This window comes from Myotis yumanensis, unplaced genomic scaffold (genome assembly GCF_028538775.1).
Source record: "Myotis yumanensis isolate MYYU_CA2020_CCGP unplaced genomic scaffold, mMyoYum1.0.hap1 SCAF_13, whole genome shotgun sequence".
NCBI lineage: Eukaryota > Metazoa > Chordata > Mammalia > Chiroptera > Vespertilionidae > Myotis > Myotis yumanensis.
In genome coordinates this window covers 43,834,012-43,852,709 of record NW_027223764.1, presented here as the reverse complement: position 1 = coordinate 43,852,709, position 18,698 = coordinate 43,834,012, and the positions used below count along the sequence as shown (strand labels likewise).

At 40.7% G+C, this 18,698-nt stretch overlaps 1 protein-coding gene across 3 annotated transcripts in view; it reads left to right on the top strand.

Moving 5' to 3' along the window:
- The first annotated feature begins 3,895 nt into the window (after window positions 1-3,895).
- The window catches only part of P4HA1 (prolyl 4-hydroxylase subunit alpha 1), an 81,795-nt gene continuing 66,992 nt past the window's right edge, over window positions 3,896-18,698 (top strand). For 2 of the 3 annotated variants that reach the window (XM_070432956.1, XM_070432955.1), the window contains exon 1: window positions 3,896-4,060. The gene's annotated coding sequence lies outside the window, so the exon portion shown is untranslated. The remainder of the gene's footprint in view (window positions 4,061-18,698) is intronic. The other variant, XM_070432957.1, reaches the window with a different exon arrangement.

Here is an 18,698-nt window from a genome sequence, read left to right as displayed (position 1 = left end):
CTTGGGTTCGATTCCGGTTAAGGGCACATGCCTGGGTTGCGGGCTCGATCCCCAGTTGGGGGTGTGCAGGAGGCAGCTGATCAATGATTCTCTCTCATCATTGATGTTTCTATCTCTCTCTCCCTCTCTGAAATCAATAAAAATCTATTTAAAAAAAAAGTATTGAGGACTCCCAAAAGCTTTTATGTGACTCATATCTATCAACACTTACTATATCAGGAGACAAAACAAAGGTAAAATACTTTTTATTAATTCGTTTAAAACAATAATAAATGTTACATGTTAACATAAATAACGTTTTAAAATGAAAAATAACTATATCTTTCAAGGCAAAAAGAGTTTAGTGAGAAGAGTGGCATTATTTTTATTTTTTTAAAAAATATTTTATTGAGTTTTTACAGAGAGGAAGGGAGAGGGATAGAGAGTTAGAAACATCGATGAGAGAGAAACATCGATCAGCTGCCTCTTGCACACCCCCTCCTGGGGATGTGCCTGCAACCAAGGTACATGCCCTTTACCGGAATCGAACCTGGGACCCTTCAGTTCGCAGGTCAACGCTCTATCCACTGAGCCAAACCGGTTAGGGCAAGAGTGGCATTATTTTACATTTCTGCAAACCTTTTTAATATCTGGCCTAATTCTCATATCTGCTTCTGCATTCAACCTGTTGCATAGAACATGTTCTCTCTGGAAAACCCCACTGTACTTTAATTACAATGTAAAAGGCAAGTAAAGTCTTAGTATGAAATAATTTTGACCCTAGGGACCCCCAACCATGCTTTGAGAACAGCTGATTTAATCATCACTATACAGTAGTTCCCCCCCTTTTTTTAAAAAAATATATTTTATTAATTCTTTACAGAGAGGAAGGGAGATAGTTAGAAACATCGATGAGAGAGAAACATCGACCAGCTGCCTCCTGCACATCTCCTACTGGGGATGTGCCCGCAACCTAGGTACATGCCCTTGACCGGAATCGAACCTGGGACCTTTCAGTCCACAGGCTGACGCTCTATCCACTAAGCCAAACCGGTTTCGGCTACAGTAGTTCCCCCTTATACCTGGGGGATACGTTTCAAAATCTCCAGTAGATGCCTGAAACCACAGATGGTGACAAACCCTATATACACTGTGTTTTGTCCCAATACATACATACTAAGATAAAATTCAATTTGTAAATTAGACACAGTAAGATATTAACAACTAATACAAAAATAGAATAATTATAACAATGTACTGTAATAAAAGTTATGTTACTATGGTCACTCATTTCAGGGGATCCCTTGCTGAGGCTCAATGCTTTCTGGTGTAACATGTTGCTGTCAATTGGAACACAAGGTTTTCTGTTCACATCTTCCACCCACAAATTAAATGCCTTTTCATCTTAGCCAAGCACTTGTCACATACTGTGGCTGTAACTTCTGCAGTTTGAGGTGCAACAGCAAAATTAGCATGAATTTCTTTTTCCTTTTTTTACAATTTCACAGATAGAAGTTTCATTCTCAGCAATCTCAAAATATGATTTTCTTACTTTCCTTATTGAGTGGAGAACTTTCACCTCTTCACTTAGGGGAAGCGCTTTGCAGCTTCTCTTTGGCACATCCGGATTGCTAGCCTCACTACTCTTGTGCTTTGGGGCCGTTAAGAAAAAACGTTTACTTGAACATAAGTATTGTGATACCGTGACAGCGGATCTGGTAACTGGGAGGGCTACACAGTGACTAATGGGCGGGAAGGATATCCCTCGAAGATAAGCTGGACAAAGGATGATTCATGACCTGGGAGGTATGGAGCAGGATGGCTCAAGATTTCATTATGGTATCCAGAAGCATGCAATTTAAACTTTATGAATTGTTTATTTCTGGAATTTTCCATTTAATATTTTCAGACCAGGACTGTAGAAACCACTGAAACTGCAGAAAGCGAAATCCCAGGTAAGGGGGGATCCCCAAGTACCCCCCTCTATTTCTGTATCTGTGTAATTCACCCCACTTCCTAGGTAAGAGTCAAATGTTAATGTTTAATCACTATGCTTTTTAGCAACAATGGAAAACTTTAGAAGCACTTTTTAAAGAGTAAGTCTTAGAGAAGTCCTTCTTCCCTTTCACTGACAAGGGAAAGATTATCTCTTTCATTGTATGCCTCCTGATAGTTAAGCTTTCTTCTTTTAGCAACATGATGACCAAGGCAAATGCTTGACTAAGACTAAGACAACATTGGTGCCTTATATGCTACAACAAGCATGTCAAACTCAAAGGCTAACACGGGCCAAATAAACACGGTTTAAGTTTATGTGGGCCGCAAAAAACCCAAAAGCTTCAATTTTCATAGAAACGTAGGTTTATTTCGATAGAGACATGCTGAATACAAAGGGCTGAAATAAATGAGTAATCGTTAACATAAAATAATAGAATATTTTAATAAAAATTAATATTTTTTCTTGAACATTAACTTACCACTGAATAACTGCCCAAATTAATAAGCGTAACGCAAATAAACCTATTTTTCTTACTCTCCGAAAGCGAAATATTTCCTGTTGCACACTCCAAACAAGTCAGTACAAGACTAATGACGTGGCAATAGGCTGCTAAAATATTCACTGCTAGTATTAGTGGAGAGAAATGGTGCACCTGCACGTAAGGCACATAAGGGAAATGAATGCAACACGATTATAGTAATCAGTCATTAGCGAACGTTGTAGTTCGTTATTAATAATTATGTGTAACAGGATACTGTAAAATTAAGTTACGAAATTTTTTAAAAAATGTTTCTTACATACCGTTATATTGGCTGGGCCGCAAATGTATTCGTTGTGGGCCGCATGGGTGGGTCCACAGTTTGACATGCTGTGCTACAACAACACAATCTATTTACCAAGTCCTTTCTGTGTGCTAGGCTTGTGCTAAGTGCTTTACATACATTATCATTTAATTCTCACAATAATCCTCTGTGGTATCTGCCCTCATAGATGAGGAAACTGGGGTACAGAGGGGTTAATGCCCAACGTTATAGGGGACTAGGCCAGGAATTGAACCAAAAAAATAAAAATCTGTCTCAGCTTGGAGGGACCTGGAGAGCATTATGCTAAGCGAAATAAGCCAGAGAAAGGCAAGTATCACATGATCTCACTCCTGCGTGGAATCTAATGGACAAAATAAACTTATGGAAAAAAATAGATCCAGAGACATAGAAGCATAGAACAGACTGCGGAACCTCAGAGGGAAGGCAGGGGAGGCTGGCTGGGTGGGAAGAGATCAAAGAACTTGTACGCATATGTGCATAACCCATGGACACAGATCATAGGGTGGTGAAGGCCCGGGCAGGCGGTGGGGGCGGGCTAGAAGGGGTCAATGAGGGAAAAAAGGGGACATATGTAATACTTTCAACAATAAAGATTTAATAAAAAAATTTAAAAAATCTGTTTCTGGAGCACAGAGTGCATTACCTACTGATAAAATATAAAGGTGACGAGAGATTTGCACGACAGTAGAGGTGAAAGGGAGGTTAGTAAAGCAAAAAGGCTCAGGACCAAGACAGCTGAGATGCCCAGGATCCACCGGAAGCTCGCTTTCTGCTTCATTTTCTACGCTACTCTGTTCCTCTTCTCACGTTTACGGTGTCTCCCTCCAGGTGATTGGAGACTGATGCTGAAATTACGGCGCTAAAGAGCCTGATGAAAAGGAGCTGGGCCCGTTCGCGGTAACCAGGGTGACGGTGGCGCGGCGAGAGCCTTGCGCAGGCGCGTTGCGGCCCGGCCCGCCGCCGGCCCCACCCCCGGCCGCAGATTCCACGAGCTCGTGGGCAGAGCGGGTGTGGGCCACGGGAGTGGGCGGGGCGGGCGGCCCGTGGCGCCTGCGCGGTCGGCGGGCGCGGGTGTGCTCGCGCTCACGTAGAGGCTGCGGTCGCCTCCTCTCCCCGCGGCCGGCGCCTGGGGTTATAAAAGGCTTACGGGCTCCCTCTGCTGCCCAGTCGCGCCGCCCGCGGGCAGAGGACCGAGGAGGTGGCCCGCCCGGTGCCGGCAGCAGGGCACGGAGGAACGCGCTCGCGCCCCGCTTCCCAGGTGAGACGCGCCCCGGACCCTGGAGACCGAGGCCGAGGCCCTTGGGCAGCCGTGGTCCTGCTCCCCGGCCCCGGTGGCCCGGCCCCTGCCCCCTCCGGGGGGATGGTTTGGGGGGCGGGGGTCCCCAGTTTTCCGTGGCAGCCTCCGTCTCTTTTCTGGGGGCTCGGCCCCTCGCCCTGCGCGGACCCCCGGCCGGCCCAGAGGCCCCTCTGCCCGCGTCGGTGCGCCCCTTCGCGCCTCCGACCCGGTGGGCGCCCCCGGCCGTTCGGGCTGCGGCAGCCTCAGTCCCCGCCCCGAGGACCAGAACTTTCTTGAATGTTTCTTCCCGGGAGGAATCACCCTGTTGCTTTCCCGAGCTCCGCGCATACCTGGCCCTCCCGGCCGGCGGGGCGGATGGGGACGCGCGAGCGGGCGGGGGTTTGGGCCTCCAGGGCGCGGATGGTTCGCGTGTGGCCGTGGGGAGCCGAGGCTCTGCGGGCAGGTCCACCCTCGGAAAGCCTGCGGGTCGGGGGAGAAGTCGGGGCTTCGCTCCCGGGCTGCGCGCGGCGGGACGCGGCCCCGGGCGGCGAGTTTCCGACGTGTGGGTGGAGGAAGTCGCTGTCAGCGGAGCCCCTCGGGGAGGCTCGGCTCCTCCCGTCCCTCTTTTCACCCAGGTTTCTGTACAGGCACGTGAGCTCCTCGCAGAGTTAGCTGCCTTTAAAGCCCACCGTATTCCACGGTTGTGTGAGAGCTCGGAGTTAGGGTACACGAGTGGCCCCCAGGTCTATGCCTGAAGGGGGAGAAAGGATGGCACCGTAAATAGGAGACTATTCTATTTTCCGAAAGAATTGAATGTATTAATTACAATCCGGTGTTTCTTTTTGCGGGGGGGAGGGGGGAGAGGTGGAAGAGGGCACAGAGGGGATAAATGGTGATGGGAGAAAAATAAAAAATGTAAATAAGTAAAAATAAAGAAATACAATTCAGTTTTTATTTATTTTTTAATTTTTTAAGAATTTCTTTATTGATTAAGATATTACATATGTGTCCTTATCTCCCCATTCCCCCCCCCCCCCCCCCCCCCCCGCCACACACACAATTCAGTTTTTAGACACTAAACCATCTTTTGCCATCGTGGGGGTGGATGGAGCAGACTTGGAGTTTTGCACTGTCTGCTTTAGAAAGGGATGAGTAAGAAGCTGGTTCTTTTAGGAACTGATCTGAGAGGCGGCGGGCCTGCCAGTTTAACTGTTTCTGGTTCCCCGGGAGCCGTGGCTCCGACCCCCCGGTCCCCCCATCTCCCCGTCCCCCGAATGCTCGCTAAGGGACGGAGTAGCCACTACGCGGGTGGGGGAGGGGGAAGGACGTGGCACCGTGTGCTTTCATCAACTTTATGGCTTTTTTTTTTTTTTTAAGGTTCTGGAAAGAAACCTATTTCCCCTTTTAGGTTTAGACGTAGTTTATGAATGAGGCTAGTCTTTTCCTAAAATAATCAAATGAAATATTCATTCCGCATAGCAGGAACACTGGAATTTAATTTGTAAAACATTTCAAAGGGATTTTTTTCTGATCAAGTTTCTATGGAGAAAGTGGATACCTTAGCAGAAAATATTCAAGAAGCTGAAAGTGGACAATCTTGAATATATTTAGCCTTGATTTGAAATTTAAATAGACACTTCATGATTTTTCCTTAACTTTGGTTTTAGCCTGAGTGTAATTTTGGAATCTTAAATATGAACTTTAAATATTGGCTCTGTGGGAAACAGAGGTATTATCACTTACCTTTAAAAGTTATGTCTTTTTTTTTTTTTTGCTTTGGAACATTTAAAAAGCTGATGGCAAATGTTTCTTATAAATTTAACATAGACTAACTGGAAAAAAGGACTACTTTGTCTTTTATTTAGATGGCTAATGCTGTTTCCTTTGATCTCTTAAAATGAATTTTATTTTGAAGTACCGAAAGCCAGGGCTTTGGTAAACATATAATTACAATAGCCACTTTGTGTCTTAGTAATAACTAAGGTAGTAAAATAGACGACAGATTGTATATAACTTTTAATTATTGCAGAATAATTATTTAGGCAGTGCAAAAGACTATTAAAAAAAGAAAGTTTATATCAGCTAGGTAGTTCAGGTTGTTGCAGGTGAAGCTTGGCTTTTTGGTAAGGAGATGTTAACCTTTTCTAAAACTGCAGAGTGGGTTATATACTGACAAGCAGTATCTTTCATAGGGCAATTAAGTTCAAACTCCTGCTTTTATTCCAGGGATGTAGTCTTTAAGCTTCTGAACCTTCATTTCTGTGAATGGAAAGTCTGATTTTACTTAGCAATTAATAATAAACTGGGATTTAATTACTCCTTTTATTTATATTTATTTTTAATTATTTTTTTATTGTCTAAAGTTTTCCATAAGTCTCCATTTCCCCCAAATGACCCCCCACCCCCCAAACATTCCCACCTTGGGCAAGCCCCCACCGATTTTAATTACATTTGAAAAGTGTACCCTGTGAAATACATAATAATTTTCAACTTCTTTTGAGGTCATGAATCCATTGAGAATCTAATAGGTGTGAACCCTGGGTCAAAAAATTTAAGTACAGACCTGGCCAGTGTTGTTCAGTGGTTAGCATGTCCACCCAAGCATAGAAGAGTCTTGGGTTTGATTCCTGGTCAAGGGCATGTACCTGGGTTGCGGGTTTGATCCCTGCCCAGGTGCATGCGGGAGGCAATCAGTTGATGTATCTCTCTCACATTGATGTTTCTCTTTCGCTTCCCTTCTCTTCCCCTTCCTCCCCCCCTTATTCTCCTCCCTCTCTTCCACTTTCTTTTTTTTCTTTTAAATTTTATTTTATTTTATTGTTTAAAGTATTACAGATAGAAGTACATATGTCCCCCCCCCCCCCATTGACCTTCCATTGGTTATGCTTATATGTATGCATACAAGTCCTTCGGTTGATCTCTTACCCCATCCCCCAAACACTCCCCAGCATTTGACAGTCTGTTCCATGCTTCTCTGCCTCTGTATCTTTCTTTTTGTTCATCAGGTTATAATGTTCTTTATTATCCATAAATGAGTGAGATCATGTGGTGTTTTTTTTTCACTTCCTGGCCTATTTCATTTAGCGTATGCTCTCCAGTTCCATCCATGCTGTTGCAAATGGTAAGAATTCCTTCTTTTTTATAGCAGCATAGTATTCCATTGTGTAGATGTACCATAGTTTTCTAATCCACTCATCTGTTGATGGGCATTTAGGTTGTTTCCAAATCTTGGCTATTGTAAACTGTGCTGCTATGAACATAGGAGTCTTCCACTTTCTATAAAAAGCCAGGCTGGTGTGGCTCAGTGGTTGAGCATGGACCCATGAACCAAGAAGTCCCTGGTTCGATTCCCAGTCAGGGCACCTACACAGGTTGTGTGCATGATCCTCAGTAGGGGGTGGGCAGGAGGCAGCTGATCGATGCTACTTCTCATGGGTTTCTATCTTGCTATCTCTCTCCCTTCCTCTCTCTCTAAAAATCAATAAAAACAGATTTAGCTTGGGTTTTATTATAAACATTTTAAAAATTAATGGAAAAAATGTCCTCGGGTGAGGATTAACAACGACAACAAAAATGCATATGTGGTATGGAAATATTGTGCATGTGCCCTGACTGGGATTGATCCACAACCTCCTGGTTTATAGGTTGGTCCTCAGCCACTGGGCCATGCTGGCCGGGCTCAACTATATTTCTTGATACTAGCAAGAACAATGGAAAATTAAAATTTAAAAGTACCATTGCAGTATCACCAAAAACCATAAAATATTTAAGTATTGAAAAATATGTCCAAGATTTGTATACTGAAAATTATAAAACACCAGTGAATGAAACCAAAGAGTACCTACATAAATGGAGATATATATCATATTCATGGATTGGAACACTCATTCTTTTTTTTTTTTTTTTTTTTTTAAATATATTTTATTGATTTTTTACAGAGAGGAAGGGAGAGAGATAGAGAGTTAGAAACATCGATGAGAGAGAAACATCGATCATCTGCCTCCTGCACACCCCCTACTGGGGATGTGCCTGCAACCAAGGTACATGCCCTTGACCGGAATCGAACCTGGGACCTTTCAGTCTGCAGGCTGACGCTCTATCCACTGAGCCAAACCGGTTTCGGCGGAACACTCATTCTTGTTGAGATTTCCATTCTTTTCCAACTGATCTATAGATTCAATACAATTCTAGTCCAAATATCAGTAGGATTTCTTATAGAAACTGACAAGCTGAATCTAAAATTGATATAATAAAAAGGAAGTAGAAAAGGCAGAACAGTTTTGAAAAAGAAGAACAAAGTTGGAAAACTCACACTACCTGATTTCAACTTATTGTATAGCTGCCAGTACTCAAGACAGTGTGGTATTGGAGAAAAGATAAACATACAGATTAATGGAACAAAGAGAATCCACACAAAAATCGTCAATTTGTTTTTGGCAAAGGTATAAAGGCAGTTCAGTACAGAAAGGATAGTATGGAATAATTGGATATTCATACAAAAAAAATCTCTGTTTTATTTGGGCACCTAGTATCCCCTATTAGACACTAGTCAGCCCCTGCCTAGGAATTTATTAAATGTTCAGACAAGTGACACAAAGGCACCAATGGATATGAAATATGAAATAAAGTTTACTTGCACAATAAAGTGCAAAAGGATTCTTCAAGGACAATGGTTTAGATTTAGTCTAGACTGAAGCAAGAGTGAAGCAGGGTTCTGGCTTTAGTTTTATTGTGGCTCAGAGGAGGGATCTGTTTGATGGTTCCCATGTGGGATTTATATGGGTTTAACTTCCCACCAACACAGAAGGAGTGAATGGCTGGGCTTTCTTATTGCTTTACCCAGATGTGGGTCAAAACAGGGAGGGAAGCAGGATTTCAGAGCAATCAGCACCCACACAGAAAGTAGAGTCTTTTCCTTTATTATAGCCTCAATGCAAAAAATACTTCATACTTTATGTCAAAACTAGTTAAAAATGATTCATAGACCTCAAGGTAAGACCTAAAGCTATAAAATACCTTGAAGAAAATATAGACAAAATCTTTTTCACCTTGGATCAAGCAAAGATTTCTTAGATATGGCACCAAAAGCATTATCTATAAACTAGTGGCCTGGTGCACGAAATTCGTGCACATTAAAAGGGGATTAATTAGAGGAAATATTTTGATATTGCTATTTGCCCTTTATAATACAAGTGTCAGAGATGAAAGAAAATTAGTAAAATGTATATGAAAATATTACTCCTGTCAGAGTCTGGGGCGTGCTGCGGGATCCAGAGTCAAGTTCCTGCATACTGGCGGCGCCTCAAAATCGCGTGAGACCCAGACCCAGCTGGCCCCACTCCAATTGGGCGAGACCCAGACCTGGCTGGCCCCACCCTTCTCAAGCCCTGCTGGGCAGGGGGTGCAGCCTCAGATCCCCTGGCCTGGTGCCGGGGGTGGGGGTGCAGCCTCAGGTCCCCCATCAAGCCCCGCCAGGTGGGGGGGCACAGCCTCATGGCCTCTGTCAAGCCCTGCTGGGCAGGGAGCGCAGCCTGAGGTGCCCCGGCCTGGCACCGGGGCGGGGGTTGCAGCCTGAGGTCCCCTGTCAAGCTCCACCAGGCGGAGGGGCGCAGCCTCATGTCCCCGCTGATTGCTTGTTTAGGCTCATTACAGGAACTCAGCCTCCGCTGTGGGCGCAGCCATCTTGACCATTATGGTGTGATGGTCAATTTGCATATTCCCTCTTTATTAGATAAGATGAATAAATTGATAAATTCAACTTCAGCCAAATTAACAACTTCTGGTTTTGGAAACAGTGCTATGAGAATGAAAGACAACCTGCACACTGGTAGTAAATATTCCTCTTTCACATACCTGACAAAGGACTTATCTATAATAATAAAAGTGTGATATGCTAATTGGACCGGACCTCCTTCTGAACGAAGTGGAGGCTGTGAGGGAAGCCCAGGTCCTGGGTGCCTGCTAGTGGCTGGAGGGAAGCCTGGGTCCTGGGTGCCAGAGGGAAGCCGGTGCCGGCAGCTGGGGGAAGGAAGGCCTACTCTTGCACAAATTTTGTGCATCGGGCCTTTAGTATAAAAAGAACTCACGCCCTAACTGGTTTGGCTCAGTGTATAGAGCGTCAGCCTGTGGACTAAAGGCTCCCGGGTTCAATTCTGGTCAAGAGCATGTACCTTGGTTGCAGGCTCCTCCCCAGCCTGGGCCCTGGTCAGGGTGTGTGCAGGAGGCAGCCAATCGATGTGTTTCTCTCACTTTGATGTTTTTGTTTTTCCCTCTCTAAAAGATCAATGGAAAAAAATCCTCAGGTGAGGATTAACAACAACAACAAAAAGAACTCAGAAAATTTAGTAATTGGTAAACAGCCTAGTTAAAAATTTGGCAAAAGATATAAGTACAAACTACCAAACAAGGTGTATGGACAGCAAATAAACACACCCAAAGATATTAAACATAATTAGTAATTTTGGAATTGCAAATTAAAACCAGAGCGAGATATCACTGTATACCTCGTGAGAAAATCAATAAATTAAAAAAATGAAGGAAAAATGACAATATCAAATGCTAATGAGAATGTGAAGCAATTGGTACTTTCTTCCATTGCTGATGGCAATGCAGTGGTGGTGTGACTTTAGAAAAACACTTGGCAGTTCTTTATAAAGGTAAACAAACTTACACTTACCTATTAGCATGGTAATAGGTACAACTCAGCATTCCTATTCCTAAGTATTGACCCAGTGAAATGAGAATGTATGTTGATTTTTTTTAAAACAGCTATATTGAGATATAATTCAGATGCTATACAATTGACCTTTTAAAGTGTACAATTCAGTGGCTTTTAAAATACGCACAGGGTTGTGTGACCATCACAACAATTAATTTTAGAACATTTTTTCACTCCAAAATGAAAACCCATATTCATTAGCAATTACTCCTGTCCCCCTCCCCTAGGCAGCCACTAATCTACTTTTTATCTCTATAGATTTTTTCACTTAGCAAAATGTTTTAGTGGTTCATTTGTGTTGTGGCATGTATCAACACTTCATTTCTTTTTACCAGTGCATAATAGTCCATTGTGTGGACATATCATATTTTGTTTATCCATTCATCAACTGATGGGCTTTTGGGTTGTTTTCATCTTTTTGACTGTTATGAATAATGCTTCTATGAACATTCATGTACAAATATTTGTATGGACATGAGTTTTAATTTCAGGTATAAATCTAGGAGTGGAATTGTGGAGTCATATGGTAACTCCATGTTTAACTTAAAATTTTTTTTTTATTGATTTCAGAGAGGAAGGAAGAGGGAGAGATAGATCAATGATGAGAGAGGATTATTGTTCGTCTGCCTTCTGCATGCCCCCTACTGGGGATCGAGCCTGCAACCCGGACATGTGCCTTTGACCAGAATGGAACTGGGATCCTTCAGTCCACAGGCCAATGCTCTATCTACTGAGCCAAACCAGCTAGGGCTATGTTTAACTTTTTTGAGGAACTGAAAAACTTCCAAAGTAGCTACACCATTTTACATGCCTACCAGCAATGTATGTCAGTTTCTCCACATCCTCATCAACTTTTTTCCCCTCATTATAGTTATCCTAGGGCAGTGATGGCAAACCTAGGACACGCCTGTCAGAGGTGACACGCGAACTCATTTTTTTGGTTGATTTTTCTTTGTTAAATGGCATTTAAATATATAAAATAAATATCAAAAATATAAATCTTTGTTTTACTATGGTTGCAAAGATCAAAAAATTTCTATATGTGACACGGAACCAGAGTTAAGTTAGGGTTTTTCAAAATGCTGACACACCAAGCTCAAAAGGTTCGCCATCACTGTCCTAGGGGCTTGTGAAGTGATATCCTTTGTGGTATTGATTTGCAGTCCCATAAAATGATGTTGAGTGTTTTTTTTCATGTATTTATTGGCCTTTTATATATCTTCTTTGGAGAAATGTTTCTTCAAATCCTTTTCCCATTTAAGCCCTGGCCGGGTGGTTCAGTTGGTTAGAGCATTGTTGATCCCTGGTCAGTGCACATACAAGAATCAATCAATGAATGCATAAATAAGTGGAACAACAAATTGGTATTTCTCTCTCCTTTCCTCTCTCTCTGAAAAATAAGTAAATAAAAAATCCTTTTCCCATTTTAAAAATGGATTATTTTTATTGTTCTAAGAATTTTTATACATTCCAGGCCCTAAAGGTCTATTAGAAATATGATTTGCAAATTTTTTCCATATTCTGTGGATTGACTTTTACTTTTCTTGAAGGACAAAAGTTTTAAATTTGCGCTTTAGGTGTCATATCTAAGAAACTTACCTGGGTATTATATCCAGTTGCTTAATCAAGGTTATGAGTGTTTATACCTTTTTCCCCCTAAGAGGCTTATAGTTTTAAACTTCAAAGTAGTCTTTAATCCATTTTGAGTTAAACATTTTAGGATCAATTTAAATTTTCTTAAGTTTATTTTCAGGTAATTATGTATTTATTGGTATTACGAATGAGGTAGCTTTTTATTGCTTTCTGTGATTGGTTATTATTTATATAAAAATATTCTTTTCTAAAGGGAATGCCACTTTTTTCAAATGATTATTTTTTTAAATAAGTATAACTTGCTTTAAAAATTCAGTCTTTAATGATGTTTTACTGAAAACTCTACTTTGGGAATAGTTGGACTTCACTTCATACTCCTTACTGAAACTTAAAAAATCTAAAAAATATATTGTATAAAATTTTACTTTTCATTTGTGCCCTTAGGGTGGTGAAGACACTGAAGTTCTTTTATCAGGACTTCTTTGTAAATCAAAATAGATAAAATTTGTTTTGGAGCAAAAGGGACTGGTGGTGGTATCATGCCAACTAGTAGAGCTCTGGAGTTAATCATTTGGATTTTGTGAACTCCGTCCATGATTCGAATTTGTCTGTTCACTTTAGTGCTACTTTGACTTTGATTTTTAGCTCATTTATTTATTTATAGAAATAGTCTATTAACAATATGTTTATTAAAGAAAAGGCAGAAGTTGAGTGAAGAGAAGTGATTGTGAACCCATTTCTCAGACATTGTTAATATTTTTGGAGTTCTCTTAATTGCTGTATATAGTTTTAAAGTTTTTATGTATATATCTAAATATGTTCTTTAAACTTAGAAATCAGGCTTTAAAACTTTCCATATATATATTTAGCAATCTCCAAATTAGAAAGCAAACCTAGTTTTACAAGTTTATATCTCTAAAGGATTGCTGCTTTTTATATTACTGCTTTTTAAATACTTAACCAGTGTTTAGATAGTCATGTTATGAAATACAGTTTCATTAATACAACCAAGAGAAGATACTGCAAATTCTTTCTTAAAATGAGAAATATATATGTTAACATTTGGAAATACCAACACTTATAAGCAACAAGGAAGCATGTACAATTTTATGTTGTTTTCCTTCTTCCCTTCCACTGTCTCTGTCCACTCTCTTTTCCCACATGAATTCCTAAATGATAAAGAGCCTGACCTGTCTGCTAATAGACTGGGCTACTTGTTTCTTCTCACTTAGCCCAGGTTTGAGGTTGTGTGGGCTTCCCACCATTCTCCAAGCCTTTTCTTAACCAGCGTGCCTTGAGATGCCCTTGGCAACAAGTCCAGCTATTGAGCTCTTGCCCCACATTCAGAAATAACATTTCTTAAGTGTCTTCTGTGTGCCAGGTATCATCCTAGGTACTTCTAAATTACAGTTGTTTTTTTGGTTACTTGCTGGTGGTCAAATTGGACCTCATATTTTGATTACCTTACCTTTACGCTTATTATGCTTCCTATATAATAAAGGTGGACATTCCTGATGAATCTTACTAATTTGGGATTCTTGATAACACTTATGGTAATTTTTTTGTATTCTCTATCCTGGGAACAATAATCCTGACCTTTTTCCTACATTGGGGAATTCCTTCCTTCCTTCCTTCCTTCCTTCCTTCCTTCCTTCCTTCCTTCCTTCCTTCCTTCCTTTATGCCTGCGAGGCAATTCTGCTTATTGTTGAGGACTAAGAAACAAAGTCTAGAGATGCCCTGTATAAGTGGTGATGAGCTACTAAAGAGGGGTAGAGTGGAGAGGAGACACGATAACACACCATTATTCTGAGTGAGCACCAGCTCTTCATTCTAACACTGAACCAAGGAGAGACAGCTACCCTTTTCACTAAGGCTGCAGGAGAACGGAAACCTCACTCAATTTATCAGTTCCTACAGGGAAGGCTGAGCAAGAGGTTATTATTTTAAGCTGATGCAAGAGGCTCCTTGTGGTCGGGTGGGAGCCGCAATCCCGAGTACAGAGTGGATGCTGGAGGTGGTCCGTGGTTGCTGATGCTGGCTGGTGGTGCTGGTTTTTAGGCCCTGGGCCTGATTCTCAGTGATAAGCTTTTCAATCTAATACAGTTGGCCAATGTGGAGCCTTTCAGACACCATGGAGGCACCTGGAGAGTATTATGCTGAGTGAAATAAACCAGAGAAAGACAAGTATCACAGGATCTCAATTATAGGTGGAATTGAACGAACAAAATAAACTGGTGAACAAAACAGATCAGAGACATAAAAACATGGAAGAGACTGACCAAATGGGTGCATTTCTAACGGTTTGAAATAGTTGATCGTTGTTGACCCATGCACTAAGAAGTCGCTAGTTTGATTCCTGGTCAGGGCACATGCCGGGGTTGCGGGCTCGATCCCCAGTAGGGAGCGTGTAGGAGGCAGCCGATCAATGATTCTCTTTCATCATTGATGTTTCTCTCTCTCACTCCCATTCTTCCTCTCTCTAAAATAAATAAAAACATATTTTTAAAGTGTTCAAAATAGTGGAGAGGTATATTATATAGTTTAAAAGTCAGCGAAGAATGGCACCATTTTAATAATAATAAAAATTAATTTCTTTCTCAAATCTTCCCCATCAGCCAACATTTATTTGTAAAATGTTTCTGGTGTAGGGGAGCTTGACTTTCATAGTTGAAACAAAAACTTTAAATATTGAGTTTTAACTTCAATTGTGAATTCAAATTTCAATTTAAATCTTTAATAGATTAAAATCACATTTATCCTTTTTTAAAAAATATTTTTTTTATTGATTTCAGAGAGTAAAGAAGATGGAGAGAGAGATAGAAACATCAATGATGAGAGAGAATCATTGATTGGCTGCCTCCTGCACGCCCCACACTGAGGATCGAGCCTACATCCCGTGTCCTGACCTGGAATCAAACCGTGACCTCCTGGTTCATAGGTCGATGCTCAACCACTGAGCCACTCCAACCTGGCCCACATTTATTCTTAAACTCTGCATCTGTGGTATAGAAGGAGTAGCATTTATTGGCTCTCAACAATTAAGCAAAAAGAATTAAAATATCATTGAAAAAAATACTGCTTTCTGGTGATAGGGAAGAGAGAGGAATAAAAACATAAGTATTATTTATTTTGCAGTTGAAATATTAACTACAGGGTTGATGAGAGAAACTATATTAATTAGGACTCTAGGTTAAACAGAAACCTAAGTTATATTAGCACGTAGTGGAATTTATTTAAATATTGTGGGGAGAGGGAGCTGTCTCAGCAGCCAGAGGTCAGGAGTGTGATCAGACTTCAGGAATAACAGGGACATCACAGTGTTTTCTCCTGTCTCTCGTCTGTCTTCCTCTCTGCATATCTGCTTCATCTTTAATCTTTTCAGATATGCTCTGTTCACTTTTTGACCTATATGTCAAAACTTGGTCCCTAACTTCTCCTGCGCTTTATTTATATAGTTCAGGCATTCAGAGAGAGAGAGAGAGACACACACACACACACACTTTTCTTTCTGTTTCATTTTCAGAATTTCTGGTAAGGAACTTTGACTAGCTATTTGGTAAGGGGAAGTGTTATGCTATATAAAATGACTGTTGAAATTTAGGGTTGAATTAAAGGTGGAATGGGGCAGTAAAAATGGCAGAAAGGGGCGTTTTCCATAAGGAAGGGAGTAGGGGTGTTATATGGTAAAAAGCAGAGGTATTTTTGAAGTTATCTTTAGGTTTTTTCTCTGACAGGAAAGGAAGGGGCAGTTTTGAACTTTGGAGGAACCTCCAAAATACAGCTTGTGCAGCACTTTCAGTTAAGGACAATATCTTGATTTAAAGCTTCTTTCTAACCGAAGCTTGAAATGCTGTTCAATTGGGATTATGCCAATGACTGGGTTCACTGCTCAGGTACAGAAAGCTGTGGGAGAGAGGCTAGCATGATTTCTGAGTTTTTGATAGAAAAGTTGGTTATACCATTAAAGTACTTGTCCATCAGATTGTAAGTACTAAAGATGTAACTCACTCTCTTTGGGATCAGAAATATGACTGGAATTCAGGGAATTAAGTTAAAACAAATGGCAATTTGCAGAGGGATTATTGGGAAGAACAGAAATATAACTAGTAATCACTCTTAGTAGTCTTGGAAAATCCATCCTGCTTATATGAAAGAGACATGCCACATTTTTTTTTTTGATATATACCACATTGTATTGGCCTGATTTAAAAGCCTGAATTATGTTTTTTTTTTTGCATTGGTCATAAAAACTGTCAAAAAGATTAAAGTCTAACACAGATGTCAGGAAGACCAACAGTTGAATATGGGCTATCTATAGGAAAAACAAACAAAGCTGGAATCCTCCAAAAGCAGGGTTGGAACAGTTGTGGGAGGTATGTTAAGAGTTGGAAGGAGCCTTGTGGAAAATTTTTAGTGTCAGAGAAAGTTTAGATTAGAATATCAAGCATTCTTTAGTCTGCTTTATTAATTTTTGAATGATTTGTTTGGGAGAGACAAACTTTTAGAAATGTTGTAATGTTTTTCTTGGAAGAAAAATGTTAGACTGAAAGGCTAATAGAATTATTTGCTAGATGCCCTGTTCTAGTAATTCATTGAATAACTTGTACAATTCAGTGAATTCTGACAACTCAAAGTTGTAAATATTTACAATGTAATGGAACAGTTTTAAAATCTTCCAGGCTTATTGATCTTTGAGTGTATGGGGACTAGACTTTCCTGGAAGAAAGACTCTAGGAAAGATTTGGATTAATAATACACTTTTTAATTTATTTTTATCCAGGCCCACCTGAGAATATGTTTCCCAGGAATATTTTTTTCCCATATCATCTTACCCCCTAACAGTTTTTAAAACATTAATATTCATGCATACCAAACGTTATATGTAATATGTATGTATGTTATAAAAATTAGATAATAAACACCCATGAACTTATTATTCGGCTGAGAACTAAATATTATCCATACCAGCAGTCACCAACCGGTGGTCCGTGCACCACTGGTGGTCCGTGAGGTCCGAAAGGTTGGTGGCCGCTGGTCCATACTGTTTCATACTAAATTTTATTCCAGTATAAATTTATCTTCTTATCTCTGACTCTTCTTTGGCTTTCTTCCTATTTCTCTTTCCTGTTCGTCTTCTCAGGGAGCTGTGATTTACCTTACTTTTAAAGGAGATTGCAACCTCTTAAACCCATTTCAATTCTCTTTCAAGCTTGTTTGAGCATTAAAACAGAAGACATTTATGTCTTACTATTTTTGGTAAAACCCTAATGTCTCTGGGATATTTGACTAGATGCTTGTAAATATGATTTGCTTTACAAGCTGCTAACTGAATGAAGGTGGAAATTAATGTGAGACTTCATTAATAAGAAAACCATTGTGTTTCAAAAACCCCTCATTGATAAAGATATACTTACATATTATGTCATGTCATACATGCCCTTAAGGTTTCTGAAGGAATATGGGTGAAACATAATATTAAAACAGGTTAGAGGAACCATTCCCTAGAGTAATTAGAAATTCAGTGATTTTTTTTTAAAGAAAATAAGTTGAAGGAAGATCTATTTTAAAGGCAGAGAGCACCTCTTGTGTGATTTGAAGGGATGTTTATACCTAGCATTTATCAAAGTTTGATCCCCAGGCTAGTAGCCTCGGTATCACCTGAGAACTTGAATAAATTGTCTCGATACCTCAGACCTGTAGGTGATTCCAATATAGCTAAAGTTTGGGAAGCATTGCTCTACCGGGCTGTCTTTATTATTATTTTTTAACTAGCTTAGGTTGGCATGACAGTTGGGAATAATGCTATATGTGTCTGAAATTCCTATTGCAAATGACAGAAATCCTGTTGGAGGTGCATAGAGGGAGGAGAAGGAGTGAACAGCCTTGGGCCCTCCTCAGCTTTACCAAGTGATTTGGGTGAGGGTTAATTATAGAACCAAATGGGAACAGCCCCCAACTGTTACGAGTCCTGGATTTATAAGGTTCGAACTGATCTGGCCCCTGCAAGAGGGACTCCGGGGACTCAGAGTAGGCCCTGATTGGCACTTGGATAAAAAAAAGGGAGGGACTTAAAGGCTCCCTTAGCTGGGTTGGAAGATTATTTGGGTAGCTCTCAGATTCAAAGCAATAATTGGAAGAATCAATACTGAGGAGCCGGGAACTGCTTATCTCTCAGGACTTTTTCCTGTTTGTAGATTGGGTTCCTATGTATCCCTGGCAAGTGGAAAGATGGTCACAGGCAGCTCCAAATTCATATTCTCTGAGCTTAGCAAATGCAGAAATAGCTGCTTTGACCATTTCACAAATCC